Source organism: Oratosquilla oratoria, chromosome 4, assembly GCF_046742065.1.
Source record: "Oratosquilla oratoria isolate Oo_2021 chromosome 4, ASM4674206v1, whole genome shotgun sequence".
Taxonomy (NCBI): Eukaryota; Metazoa; Arthropoda; class Malacostraca; order Stomatopoda; family Squillidae; genus Oratosquilla; species Oratosquilla oratoria.
In genome coordinates, this window is record NC_134780.1 from 23,275,886 (window position 1) to 23,291,652 (window position 15,767).

A 15,767-nucleotide genomic window follows, 5' to 3' on the forward strand; every position below is an offset into this window, starting at 1 on the left:
ATTAGAGCGGAGTCTGCAAATAGCAGTAACTTACAGTTCACCACACCTGGCATGTCGTTAATATAGACCAGGAACAGTAGCGGTCCTAGAATTGAACCTTGTGGTACACCACAAGTTATCTCTCTGTCATCTGAGCAGGCTTCATTTACCTGTACAAGTTGTTTGCGACCTGTGAGGTAGGACTTGAACCAACCAATATTCGCCACTCCTTATGCCTGATTTTTTTTTTTTTTTTTAATGAAATATGGCCCACTGTGTCAAATGCCTTTTGTAGATCCAACAAAACTAAACCTGTGTAGTTACCTCTGTCGCATTCCTGTTTTATCAGATTGTAAAGGTATATTAAGCTGGTGTCTGTTGAGTAATTCGTTCTAAAACCAGATTGCATACCGTATAGTAGATTACATTCCCTGAGGTAGGTATCTAACTGATTGTATACGGTACGTTCCAAAACCTTGGAAATAATACCTAGAATTGAAACGGGCCTGTAGTTAGCTGCCTCAGTTTTTGCGTTTTTCTTATAAAGAGGTGCTACCCGAGCCCTCTTCATGTCGCTTGGGATAGATCCTGAACCAATGGACAAGTTTATTATGTGGGTTATTAGGGGAGTAATAATTGTGGCTCCATCCTTAACAAACCTCGCAGGAATGTCGTCTAACCCTGTAGCCTTATTGGCACTTATGCTAGCCAGTAATTTAAACACTTCTTTTTGGGTGGTCTTGTGTAGTTTGAAACACTTTGTGGACTTGTCTCTATAGTGCTCCTGAACGTACCCTAGCCCAAACTTCCCAGAACCCGTTGGGAGGGATTTAACTAGTTTTGTGGCTATGGTTGTGAAAAAGGTGTTGAAGTGGTTGGCTATGGTGTTCCTATCAGAGTTAAGCTCGCCGTTTATCATGAGTCCTATCCTGTCTACTTTGTTACTAGGCTTTGTGTGAACTTCTAGGGTCTTCAGTGTTTGCCAAAGCTTCCTTGGATCGTGTTTGTTCTGGTGCACCATCTTAGTACAATAATCAGCTTTGGCTTTTTCCTTCCAATATTTCACCTGATTCCTATTGTACAGAAAGCCATTATAGTCCTCCTGATTTCCACTTTTCCTAAATCTGGCAATGAATCTGTCTCTATCTCTAATTAAACCCAGTACTTCGTTAGTCATCCATGGCTCCGTCCTCTGTTTTATTCGTATCTCTTTGAGAGGCGCTACTCTGTCTATAATAGTAAGAAATGTGTACTTAAAATTAGACCAAGCCTTATGAACATCGGTACAATTTAGAACTGGCGACCAGTCTGTCCTACCCAGTTCATCTACAAAATGTTCCCGTGAGTAATGCTTCATGGAACGAAGCTTCACTGTGTTGTGCTTGTTAAAAATCGTCTCCCTAGCTTTCCTAGTACAATACATGAGCTTGTGGTCACTTAGACCATAGTCACAAGCACCGGACTGCGTTATCTTATTACAATCGGAGACCAGGATAAGATCTATAATGGACCTGGATGTGCCCGTTATTCTAGTAGGCTTGTCAATCAGTTGTGTCAGGCCATGGGATATTAGCAAGTCTCTCATTGCCTTAATAAGGTTGTTATTTGTACTTGTCACATTCGTATTAAAATCACCTAGGATAATAATTTCTTGATCATGCATATTGACCCGATTGAAACAGGTAGATTCTAATGCGCTATAGAAGGACATCTGTTTCGGTGGCCTGTAACAGACCCCGCATAAGATAGGATGCGATTTAGGTAACAATATTTCTATCCACACAGCTTCGAGCCCATAGTTACTCATAAGGTCTGTACGGGGGTTCAATGCTACACCGAAGATGAGTTAGCACAGCTTGTAAACTGATGAGTTTCAACGTGGTTGTGATGATACGATGGAGACGTTAGATCAAAGTAATCTAACCATCGCGACTGTGGATGAGGGTCCTAGGAGAGAGTGCCAAGGCACAGTGCCGCATCACCACCTATCTATAGTTTATTGAATGCTCAGAAGGTCCTCATGGGGATCTGAGTGCTGTTATTACACCCTGCCTTCCCCTCTCCCTCTCACACTCCACATCCAGTTACCCCCCTCTCCCTCACAGTCTACCATCAGTGCATAGAGGCCTATGCACCCTGCCTCCCCCTCTCCCTCTTACACTCCACTTCCGCGTCCGGTCACCCCCATGTAAGGGCCACTACATCACTTCATACACACAATATCTTTTTTCACATAGAAACACAATTTCATAAAAAAAAAGATAATTACATGCATCATTTTTACATATTATATATAAAAATGCATTTCCAAAATCACCCATTTTCATTTAGTCAGGCAATATGTGGTCTGTACAATTGAGATAAAATTTTCGCGGGCTGTGGTGTCCATAGAATTGCCTAAATGGTAACTTTCATTGCTTGTGTTATCAGTACTGGTCCTGCTTCCTTTTGTGAAAGATGTGTTTACCCCATCTGCATACTCATACAGCCCCGGTAAGGTTTTGTGTCCATTTGGCACACCTCTTGCTCTTATGTTACGATCGTAATGATTAGATAGGGAAAGTGAGGTCATTATATTTGTGCACGTGGTAGTTTAGAAAAAAAATTGTGTGTTGTTTAGGTATAAATGAACACATTGTATACACGACTCGTATGATAGAGAAGGAAGTGTCATTATGTATTTTTTTTTTTCAATTTCATTTTAGGTTGTGGTGACTAAAAATGAAACGTACTATATACTATACCAAAGATGAGTTAGCACAGCTCGTAAACTGTGATGAGTTTCAACGTGGTTGTGATGATACGGTGGAGACGTTAGATCAAACCATCGCGAGTGTGGATGAGGGTTCAAGGAGCGAGTGCCAAGGGAGCATTATACCTGCATCACCACCTATAGTTTTGGGGTCTCCTATTTCACCAGAGACACTTATTGAATGCTCAGAAGGTCCTCATGGGGATCTTGGGGCTGTCATTACACCACGTAATGAGCAGAGTTTGCAAGATATTCCGTCAACATCGTACTGTTATTACGGAGGAATCGAGTGACGTTTCAGATTCAGACTATGATCCGGATTGTGTGTTTGAATCCCGAACTCGATCGAGTACTTTGCTTGGTCCCAAGGCAGCTGCGTCATCCTTATCACCAAGCCCTACACATCCGGTCACAACCTCTCTCTCTCCAGTGCCTGCACTCCGGTTACCCCCTCTGTCCCTCACGGTCTATCACCATCAGTGCATAGGCCTACACACCCTGCCTCCCTCTCTCCCTCTCACACTCCACCACCATCAGTGCATAGGCCTACACACCCTGCCTCCCCCTCTCCCTCTCACACTCCACCACCAGTGCCTTCGCGTCCGGTCACCCCTACTGATGATGCTAGTCGGCATATTTTCAATTTATCTGCTGGCCAGTGTCGGGCATCAGATAAGACTGTGTGGTCGAGGACACCTATCCGGCGAACAATAACATCGACTCGACCGGAAGTTCCTTATACCCAAGGCCTCACAGCGAAGTCAAGTGCAGCGGTCTCTGCAAGGGATTTTTTTCCCTCTTTATCTCTGATGACATGGTACAAAATGTTGTCAATTTCACAAATCAGAAAATTGATGTATTGGCTTCCAAATTTAAATATCAGTAAAAGGCACAATGTGGCCACACTTGTCCTGAAGAGATTTGGGCACTGATTGGTATCCTTGTAGAAACTGGCTGCAAATAAGATAGTAAACGGACAGCGAATGAACTGTTTCACACATTGCATGGGTCAGTTTTGTGCCGGTCTGGGCTAAGTGAGGGCAGATTTTGTTTCCTGTTACGGGCCTTGCGATTTGACAATTTCAGCACACGAGAAGAGCGAAGCAGGCTAGATAAAATGGCTCCTTTCAGATATATGTGGGAGGAGTTTATAAATAACTGTAAGGAAAGTTATGTCCCTGGAGAAGACATAACTATAGACGAGCAGATGGCGTTTCGAGGACGGTGTAAATTCCGTTTTTACATGAGTAAGAAACCCCAAAAATATGGCCTATAAAAAATAATGGCATGTGACAGCTCCAACAGCTATATGCTAAATGGAATGGTGGACTTGGGGAGACACCGGCAGGAGCGTATACCCCCTGAAAAGATAGGGCAATATTACACAATGAAGGTGTGTGAGCCCTATCTTGACAGCAATCGCAACGTAACAGCTGACAACTGGTTCACATCCAAGTCCCTTGCAGAAGTGCTGTATAGACGAAGGACGACGTTAGTCGGGACGCTTCGTCGCAAGGGATATGTACCTAAGGCCATGCTCGACATAAAGTTAGATAGGCCCATCAACACCACCATTTTCTTGTTTGGACAAAACATGACAATGGTGTCATACAAGCCCAGAAGGTCAAAGATAGTGCTCTTATTATCATCAAAGCACAATGCTTCCGAGATAGGGGAAAGGAGTAAGCCGGCAGTTATCCATTATTATAATAAAATTAAGGGAGGAGTAGATGTGATGGACAATATGTGAAACAGATACACATGCAATAGGAAAACAAAGGTGGAGCCTTTGTCTTTTCTATAATGTTATAAACCTGACAGTTGTAAACGCCTTTATTTTATCAAAAATACAGGGCGTCAAAGTACGACGCACATTCATGCATACGCTGGCCAGCGAACTAGTGAAACCATGGGCCCAGGTGAGGATTTCCCGGAGGGGGATGAAAAACTCTGTGAAATCTGCAATCAAGGAGGGCTTCGGAATAACTGAGGAGAGGTCGGTGGCCAACACTGGACTTACACGCGCGAAGAGACGTTGCGAGTTTTGTCCTTGGAAAAAAGCCAGACAAACCAGGTTAGTTTGCATCAACTGCGACAAGCACGTATGTCCAGATCACTCCAACATCATCTGCCACGAATGTCAGGAATAACTGGTAAGTACAATATATGCACAAAGTACAGGGGAAGTTACTATGGTAGACCAAGGCATCGTATAGTATGGTCATTCCTTGGTTGGGGTTGAGGTCATATATCATTATATTTCTTCTTTTTTTTTAATTATACGCATATAACTAATCTTTCACACTTTTTCATTTATTCCAGGCACCATGATTTTGGATTCCGGCTTTGGGAGGCACACCGTGGAGTCAGTAGATTTTATTTAGTGTAATATATACAGTATACATAGACCCCAACTTTTATTTCTGGTCAAAGTTTTTTATAGTTTGAAATTGTCTTCTTTTAATTTTGTAATTGATCTATCACAAGGGCTCTGTGAGCCTTATAAATTTTCATAGATAACTGAGGAGAGGGCGGTGGACAACACTGCGACAAGCACATATGCCCAGATCACTCCCACGTCATTTGCCACGAATAGGTAAGTACAATATATTCATAAAGTACAGGGCAAGGTCAATACATATAGGTCTGCCAATGTGAAATCGGGTGAGGTGTCTGTGACCTCACCTGAGCCCCTCTTGAGCAGTATATATGGAAAATTCAATTTAAAATAAAACTATATATATGAATGAAACTTTATTGAGACAACTTCTTTGGTAACAAATATTAAGCCATATGCCGTAAAGTATGTTTTTAATTTCTATCTTGTAAATATACATAGCAATAAATCACATTACAAACTCTTTAAATGAGAACCTGCACCCAGTGAAATCATGAAAATGATATGTTTTGAACTAAGGAAAGTGAATTCAGATGTTGAAGATTATACGATGTTAAATACATAATCACACAAAGGCTTAACCAGGATTGTATTGAGCATTTTTTCGGGTGCATTAGACAAATGAGTGGTCTATTCGAGCACCCAAATGCTGTAGATTTTAAATTCAGGCTGAGAAAGGTGTTGCTTGGGAAAGAAGTCGCATTAGTTAGTGACAAAACAAATTCCAGGAGTAAGGATGACGATTATGACTGCCTTTCAAGTCATACGTCTCAGGGGATAAATCAAGATATAAATGAAACATCTAATAAGAGAAAACTTGCATTGGAAATATGCTTAACTAGTCTCGTTTTTAAAAGCATGGATGCTGACATAGATGGAAACATGAGTGAGGTGGAAATATCTGAAAATGGAGTAAAATCTGTTGCAACAGTAATTGAAGAAGAGTCATTGCGATACATAGGAGGTTATATAGTAAAGAAATTTGCTTCAAAGTACCCTCGGCCACGGGAAAATGTATGTGATCAGCCATCCTCACACAAGATATGGATAGATATGGTAGAGATAATCTGTATATTCCTTCTGATCGTTTATTTTCCCAGTTGACAATCATGAGAGAGGTGTTCAAGGCTCTACATTCTGAAGACCTTACAGAAGGAACCAATTGTTTAACTCTCACTTCTGATCTTGAAAGTGCAAATGTTGACTTACCTAAAGATGTCGTAGCATTTTTTGCTAAAATTTCTTTGTACTTTAGAATGAGGTATCTCAATATCCTTCTAGTTTTGGAAAAGAAAAAACAGAGAGAATGCAGAAGTGAGGCTCGCAAAACTAAGAAATTATAATACAGCTATGAGAATCTTCAACATGTGAATTCCCTTTCCTTTGTTCAAAACATGTATCATTTTCATGATTTCACTGGGTGCAGGTCCTCATTTAAAGAGTTTGTAATGTGATTTATTGCTATGTATATTTACAAGATAGAAATTAAAAACATACTTTACGGCATATGCCTTAACATTTGTTACCAAAGAAGTTGTCTCAATAAAGTTTCATTCATATATGTAGTTTTATTCTAAATTGAACTTTCCATATAACATCGACAGTACTTAGAAATTAATTAATTTATATTGTAACTGGAAATAGTCACTTAAAACTGAACAAGTAGGGAAGAAAAACTTAGTAACGGAGAATGAGGTATGGATGGGCCTAGTTGAGCCCTACTGCTCAAGAGGTCTCAGGTGAAGTCACAGACACCTCACCCGATTTCACATTGGCAGACCTATTTGTATTGACCTTGGTACAGGGGTACAAGTTACTATGGTAGACCAAGGCATCGTATAGTATGGTCATCTCTTTGTTGGGAGCTCCCTGAAATAAAACAAGGGGTCATATATTATTATATTTCACTCTTTTGTATTATACGCATATAATCTTTCACACGCAGAAACAAAGTCTTTTATAAAAAAAAAAGAAGTAATCATAGGCATTACTTTTACAAATTGTACGTAAAAACACGTTTTCAAAATCGCACTTTTTCATTTATTCCAGGTACCATGGTTTTTGTAAAGTCCGGCTTTGGAAGGCACACCGAGGCGTCAGTAGATTTTATGTAGGCTAGTGTAGGAGAGACGACTTATATATTTCTGGTCAAAGTATTTTTATAGTTTAAAGTTGTCTTCTTTTATTTTTGTAATTGATCTATCACCATGGCTCTGTGAGCTTATATTTTCATAAATATATGTAAATAAAACAAGTTTATATGTTTCATTTTTATTTTTCCTATCGTGTATCCATTGGGACGGTACCATGGAAGAGTGCCAACGTGCTAACATCACTGTATCATGTCCAGACCGCTCTCTTGTGATGTGGGAATAACAGGATGTAAGATGGGTTGGGGTGAGAAATAGCTATGGTAGAGATATGGCACTCCCCGCGTCGTGCCCGGTCGGACTACAGTATACAAGCAATGGTTTTATTGAATAACAGGCTGTATGATATTAAAACAATGATAAAGCCAAAATCACTATTGGGACGGTACAATGGAGTGCTAAGTTGGCACTATATTTATCGGAGTGCCACGTGGTAATATCACCCTAATAAATCCCTGTGAGTTGCCATATTATGACGATTTTCCCTCGTCCTCCACCCTCTACTCTTCTCCCTCCTCCGCCTATCTCCACTTCGCTCCTCCATCTCCTACTTCTCCCGCTCACAACTTCCTCCTCCTCCATAACCCCTCCTGCCCATACCCTTTCTTCTCCTACTTCCTCACCATCTCCCTCCTCCTCCACCCGTCCTCTCCTAACCCACATTCTCACTCTCCTCCCCTGTACCTAGTTGCTCCTCCATCCTTGCCCTTCGCCACTCACCCTCCAACTCCCTTCCTCCTTACACTACACCTATCACTATACTTCCCCCCCCTTTACCACCCTCTCCCTCACGCTCGCCCTTACTTCTTCCTTTCTCACTTCTCCACTATCCCTCCTCCCTTATCACTCCCTCCTCTTTCTCTCCCCACCTCTCCCTCCTCCGCCTCGCCTATCACTACCCTTCCTCTTTGCAGCCTTCACATCCTCTCTCGATCGCAAGTTTCCTGCTACCATTAACAGCAAGAATGGATGAATCCCCGCGCGTTTCTTTTAAGGGCGATTACGGTGAAGGAGTCTGGGTGACTGCTGGCCAAAAGAGGAGTAAGAAGAAAGAGCGCGCTATGCGCTCTGGAGATTTGCAGGAGAATCGGGAGCAAGCGGAAAGGGCCAAGAGGGCATCGCCCCCTTTGGTCACCACAGGATACAAGATCCCAAAGTCTCCAGAAGGTTTCGAGAAATCGAGAAACAGCATAGCAATTGGAACATTACTTTTCAGTACCTGCCAACCGGAGAGATTCTCATCTCTCCTAAGGATGAGGCCGCCACTTCTGCCCTTGCCAACCTAACGGAGGTCAGTGGTAGGAGGGTAAACCTCCAGAGGGTGGAAGGAGCAGAGAAGGGAACGAAGATGGTGCTACAGGGCTGGTCAACGGTTAATACCCTGGACGCCATCGAAGAGCATCCACAGGTGATCAGTGCAGAAAGATGCACCTGGAGGAAGGAGAACACCAGGCAGGTCGTGGTTACCCTCCGGGGGCCCGCACTGAGGGAACTGGAACTGGACCTGGGCATGTGGGGCACGTTCCCACTACGCACCTTTGTGCCGGACCCCATGAGGTGCTTTCGCTGCCAGCAGTACGGGCACCACCAAAGGCACTGCAGACGCTCGTTTAAGTGCGGCATCTGTAGTGGCCCACATACCACCGACACGTGCATTGCAAAGCACAAGAAAAATGAGGAGACGACGGCCAAGTGCCCCAACTGCGACAAAACACACCACGCTTGAAGCCTTGCCTGCGGCGTCCGCAGAGACGAGGCCAAGGCTACGAGGGAGGTGTACAAGGCCAGAGAGGACTACATTCCGGCCCCGCCCCGTCCCTCGGTGTGGAAACACCCTCGGCAACCGAGGGAGCCACGTCAGCAGCCTCCAACACCGTCGCCTGCGCTAACGGAGGCAGAGTTCCCTGGGCTCCCTCAGCGGCCCCAGTTCCATAACGGAACCAAGAACCGCAGCCCCCCGGCAGAACCTCCTGTCCAAAGGGAGCAGCAGCCGGCGCAAGCCCTTCCGCGGCTACTCACCTTCCAGGATGACGAACTGATGCAGTTCGTCATGGTCGCCGCGGCTGCGCTGGCCCGCCACCTGGGGAGCTCGGAAGACCAGGTCAGGGAAGCTACGAGCTTCCTCAAGGACATAGCGCAGGCGATGGTCTCCATCAAAAAGTGCTCACCTGCCACCAAGCCCTCCATGTCTCCATCCGCTGCACCAGGTACCACCCAGGTGACCGAAAGCTCTCCAATGATCCCATCTCCTGCGCGGCCTCCCGCAGTGCCCTCGACCAGTGTCCGGACACCCGAGGAGGATCCAGCGCCCTCCCCAGTACGCGCAGAGCCGCCAACGTCTGACGAGCCGGCCCGAAAAGGCAAAGCAGGTGCCAAGAGTACCGCAGGAACCGCGGTCAAGGCTACACTGCCTGAGGGCCCAGTTCGAGTCCAGCGGTACCAGACGAGGCGAGAGGTTACCCTCTCTAAGGCAGGTGGCGCAGCGTTTGTGGCTGGATTCCCTGACGTACCTAGGGGAAACGAAGGGGTGGATACGGACACTGATGTTAGCAGCGAGGGCTCTTCTTCTTCGCCGTCAAGCCCGTCATCGTCGTCGGAGTCATCGGAAGACAACGAGCACCATGGATAGAGTGTCCACAGTGCGCTCGACCACCCAGACTGTTCGCTTCCTCCAATGGAATATCCTTGGATTCAGAGCGAAACAGTCACTTCTGCAAGCCATCATACGGCAGGAGGAAAAACAGGTCATCCTCTTGCAAGAGACCCTGGTGGGAGAGGAAGAGATCAGGATCTCTGGATACCACGTGTTCGTGTCGCCCCAAACGGACACAAGCAGAGGTTGTATGACCCTTGTCCATGCGTCCATCCCATGTTCAAGAGTAGACCCACCAATAGAGTGTGGGGAAGATGTGGAGGTGCTCGCAGTTCGACTGCACTTCCCCCATGAAACGGTCCATGTGTATAACATTTACAAGGCCCCTGTGCGTGGACACTTGGACCTGGGGGAAGTATGCACCGTCGCGGAGGACGAGCAGTACATCATCGCAGGTGACTTTAATGCGCACCACCCCATTCTTCACTCTGTGTCGCCTACAAACTCGTCCGGGCGACACATTGATGAAATCCTGAACACCAGCCCGGGTGTGGTCCTACTGAACGACGGGTCGCCGACGCATGTACGACATGGCAGGCTCGATCTCTCATTTGTCTCCTCATTGCTGCATCGGATGTCGTGGAGCATCAACGACACGGCTACGAGTGATCATTTTGGAATAGACATGTCGCTCACCGTAGCCCCGCCACCCCCAGTGGTCCAGAGAATAGGAAGGTGGAACCCGCGCAAGGCCAATTGGACGTTGTTCAAGGACAGAGTGGCTCGCGAGGTCGTCACCGACGCTCTGGCCATGGGTGAGTTGGATGATGCGGAGGCCTCACTGGTCTCTGCTATTCATGCAGCGGCAGAGGAGGCAATACCTAAGAAAGGCCTCAACAGGAGGAGACATCGTGATGGTTGGTACTACAACCAAGAGATCAAGGATGCCAACCACAGGGTCAACCGTCTACGAAAGATCCTGCGTAGACACCACAACCCTGCTAACCTGGCCAACCTCCGGAGTGCCGTCGAAGAGGCCAAGGAGACAGCTCGACGTGTGCGTAGCGAGAAGTGGCTAGAATGGTGCCAAAGCTTTAGTGAGTCCACCACGCTAAAGGAACTTTGGGGGAAACTCCACATAGCGACCAGCCGTACCCCACCACGGCGCGCTCCCCGTGCACCACAGTGCGAGGCAGAAAATCTGGCGCAAGAATTTGCCAGACGCACGCACACAGCCACGCTACCCGCCGAGCTGCAGCAGAGGCAGGCCATGCTCCGTGAACCAAGAGAGGCCAGGATACAAGCTGCCATGGGGTCTCCGGGTGACACGGACACGCCATTCACCATCCATGAGCTGCAAGCCTCACGTAAGAGATCCTCCGACACTGCTCCGGGGAGCGACCTAGTGACGTACTCCATGGTTGCACACCTGGGGGATGCTGGAGAAGAAGCACTCCTCCAGGTGGTAAACAGCAGTTGGTCCTGTGGAAGACTTCCGTCCAACTGGAAGAGGGCCGACATCGTGCCTATCCCCAAGCCCAGGGAGCCCGGAAAGTATCGTCCTATCTCCCTGACGAGCTGCCTGGGGAAGACCATGGAAAAGATGGTTCTCCAAAGACTTTTGTGGAAACTGGGACCACCACAAGAGAACCTCTATGGCTTCACCAAAGGGGTGGGCACGGCTCAGTGCATTGCAACGCTTCTGAGCCATATGGAGCAACGTCACGCCATGGTCGTCTTCTTTGACCTAGAGAAGGCATTCGAGCTTGCCAGTCCCGCTGCAATTCTGGACAGTCTGGCTGCCAGAGGAGTACAGGGGAAACTGTTACAGTGGATAGCGGACTACCTCTCCAATAGAACTGCCAGAGTCCGTCTACAGGGAGTGGAGTCCTGCTATCACCCCCTGGAAAATGGTACACCCCAGGGTGGGGTTCTCAGTCCCACCCTGTTTAACGTGCTGATGACTGAATTAATAGCCATCCCTCTACCCACAGGATGCCGCCTCCTATCATACGCAGACGATGTCGCGCTGGTGGTAGTAGGCAGAAGGACCAAGGCCAGAAGGACGCAAATGTGCCTCGACCGCATTTCCTCCAAATGCGAAGAGCTTGGCCTCAAGATCTCGCCACCAAAGACCAAAGCCATGTGTTTTGGCACTAGCGTGACACCGAGGGACAGGCTTCTGCTGCAGGGACATGAGGTAGAGTGGGTCAGCACGCACATGTACCTTGGTGTCTGGCTCGACTCCAGGCTGTCCTTCCGGACTGAAGTGGCCTACATCCGGGGAAGGGTCCTCAGCCGGATTAACGTTTTGAAGTCCTTGGCGACCAGAGAGGCAGGTGCCAACTGCGCTGTCCTCCGGACATTCTACGTCAGCGCAATTCGACCGGTGATAGACTATGCCAGCAGTGCTCTGGCTGGTCTATCCGCAACACGGTTGGCTGGCTTGGAGACAGTACAGAACCAGGCGCTGCGCGTAATATTGGGCGCGCCGCGCTGGACTCTGGTCGCCAATATGCAGCAAGAGGCGGGACTGGTGCCTATCAGTGCGAGGATCTCAGGATTGGTGGTAGCCTTCGCCATAAGAGTCATTCAGAGAGAACATGACTCGTTCCTGCGGCGAAGGCTAATCAGCGCCCTCCAGCAAGATCCGGATCTCTTCCCGCAGAAGAGGTGGTCAGCGAGGGTTGCACACCGCATAAGGGACCTTCACCTGCATGACCTTATCCTTCAGAAGAGGAGGGATGTGCCGGTGGAAGGTTATGTGCAGTCTTCCCCCTGGGAGAATCCACTGGCCAAAATCAGTGTGATGGCGTCACGACGCGGTACGCCGCTGCCGCGCCTGCGGGCGGATGCGGAGGCCACAATGAGATCTGTCGCCCAGGAAAACTGCGTCGTCTATTTCACAGACGGCTCCGTGGATCCCGTACACAACGTGGCAGGTGCAGCGTTTGTCACGAAGGACGAGCAACAGGGAGTAAGGGTGTTGGGCATTCGCTGCAGAGGGTGTTGTAGTGAATCTAGGATTGACCCATGCTCTCAACTCCCACCAGAGTAATGTTGTGGTTTACACAGATAGTTTAGCTCTGTTGCAATTAATATCTAAAATTTATCATAATGACCATAAAAACCTAATGACCTCGCTGTTATTTCAGCTCAAGGCCCTCCGTCAGCAAGGGAGATCAGTCGTCCTCAACTGTGTGCCTGGACACATCGGCAGACAGAGTGGCCAGAAGAGCGGCCACAGGGGACATGGAAGGCGGAATCGGTGTCCTCCCGAGCCGAACTGAGATCTTGGCCATTGCAACGAGAACGATGGCCAAGAGGGAGCTGCAAAGCCATAGGAACCTGACAGCCCAGAGGCCGTCAGCACGCTGGTATCAAGTTGCCACAGCGTATGAGCGACTGACCCCTGGAGTCCGTCTCTCCAGGATAGAGAAAGTCACCCTTCATCGACTCCGTCTCGGGTATCGATGTTTCTCGGAGGTGACGGGACAGCCGGAGGCCTGCATCCACTGTGGAGAGGCCGGCGCAAACGGGCTAGATCATTATGTGGCCCTTTGCCCAGCGACCAGATTTCTGCGTGCGGGCCCCAGGACCTCGGCCGGGGGACTCATCCGTCGACTGACGATGTCACTTAACTCGTATCAGCTGGGACGCCTCCTTCAAGTGCCGCCCCCCAGATGATACGGATGGGTTCTGTTCGACTGTACTCTCTTGCTGATTTTTGACTTATGACACATTTCAACTTAAGCCAAGGACTAATGTTTTTTTTTTTTTTCACCTAGGTAACTGCGCAGGATGCCCTGAACCGACCGGATGAGACGCGACGAGTGCAAAAGATACCAACCACGTCGGCTGGGAAGTCTCCTTCAAGTGCCAGCCCCAGAGGATACAGATGGGTTCTTAACTGCACTCACTTGAAATATTGACTTATAGCTCACCACAAAAATTCAAGCCAAAGGATTAATATCTTCTCCTTTCTCACTTAGGTAACTGCGCATGATGCCTTGGACTGGACCGGATGGGACGCGACGGGTGCAGGAACTAAACCACGTCGGCTGGACCGGATGGGACGCGACGGACACATAGGACACTAACCACGTCGGCTAGATCGTGGAGACCGACCAGGACCGTGCAGCGCTACAAATATTGACATAATTAAACACATGTACATGTAAATTTTATTGTAAAAGGCATACTTGTATGCCTTCTAGGAATATGGGTAGAGACCCAAACAAGATGTACTTCTTGTGAATCAATAAATGTAAAAAAAATATTATGACGAGACTCACTTTTGTCATGCGCCACGAACGCCGCGAATAAGAGGTTAGGGGTGGGAGATTGCAGGGGGTAAAAGGGGCGAGTGGCACTCTTCCTGCTGTCAAGTGACAAAGTGATTTTGGAAATGCATTTTTATGTATAATATGTAAAAACTATGCCTGAAGTTATCTTTCTTTTATGAAATTGTGTTTATATGTGAAAAAATAATTATATGTATAGAATAGTGCAGTCGGCTCATCAAAACTAAAGAGCACGAGAGTGCTCCGAAGCGCCTCCCATGTTCTCTAGTGCCTCTATGTAAGGGCCACTACATCATTTCATACACAGAATATCTTTTTCACATAGAAACACAATTTCATAAAAGAAAAATAATTACATGCATCATTTTTACACATACATAAAAATGCATTTCCAAAATCACCCATTTTCATTTAGTCAGGGCAATATGTGGTCTGTACAATTGAAGTTTTATAGGTTTCGTGTGAAATTAATTGACATATGTAGGTCATTTTCATAATGTTATTTTTACCAAGTTCCTCTTATATTAGGCTCAGGAACACATAATCTTAATACTTTGATTTTGTTTTTTTTTCAATTGTTTATAGTTGTCATTTTTTATATTGGAATTACGTTAATTTTGTATTAGCAGGACTCTACGAGCCCTATATTTATATTACAGTACCTTTATATGGACAAAAAACACATGTATATATTTCATTTTATTTTTTTTCTACTGTGTATCCATTTGGATACATACCCTCCGAAATCGCCATCTTTCCCTACGTCTACCAATCTAGGGTGTGGTGGACACGTGCGATATGTCATCACTAAACATTCTATGGTAAATTTGACAAATAAATTAGCGAAGATCCCGTGCCCATGGTTGGATGAATTTACTAGACACGAGTTACATTTGACAGGTCAGTATCATGATATTACCATGCACCTCGAGCTGGCTAGTACTCGATGCTTAACCACGCTATGTTTGTAGTCATGCCTGACAAACTGATCAGTTAGGAGCCTCCCCAACCTACCCAATAGTTTGGAGAAGGATAAATGGTTGGATAGTTCTAATTTGAGTTACTGTGATATTTTTGTGAGTTACTGTATTCCGTGAGTGATCCCCTGAGTGTTATAGCCGTTTTCGTGAGTGAACTTGTATGTGGTTCTCTCGGTGCTACTACGAATAAGAATGATCGAATTTGTTTTTTCTGAGTGAACGTGCAAATAGTCGTTATTTTGGTCCGCTTGCGCATGCGCGGACATACGCGTATAGAAGCTGCAAAATGCCCAGCTAGGGAAATAATTTATTCAACTTTTTCTTCACATGAAAATAGTGTAAATTGCCAGTCACAAGTTGTATGAATCACAAATCACAAGTTGTGTAAATCACAAATAAAATTGTTTAAATCAAACGAAGTGCCAGCTAAACAGGGTAGCTGTCGAAACTAATGTTCTGGGATGCAATACTACACTGCTGACTACATGTGTGCTCTCAACTGCAACTACTGTACAGTATAGTACATCGTAATTGTCGAAGAGTTTGGTTTTGCAAATGCACTGTATATGTAGCAGACATTTTTCGAAACAAGTCACTCAACAGAATTGTCG

At 46.4% G+C, this 15,767-nt stretch overlaps 1 long non-coding RNA gene across 1 annotated transcript; it reads left to right on the top strand.

The window, feature by feature from the left end:
* The first annotated feature begins 4,603 nt into the window (after window positions 1-4,603).
* LOC143024310 (uncharacterized) lies at window positions 4,604-7,299 on the top strand. The gene is made up of 3 exons (XR_012966276.1): window positions 4,604-4,884; window positions 5,054-5,327; window positions 7,179-7,299. It is a non-coding gene; the product is annotated as an uncharacterized LOC143024310 (long non-coding RNA).
* Window positions 7,300-15,767: the final 8,468 nt, after the last annotated feature.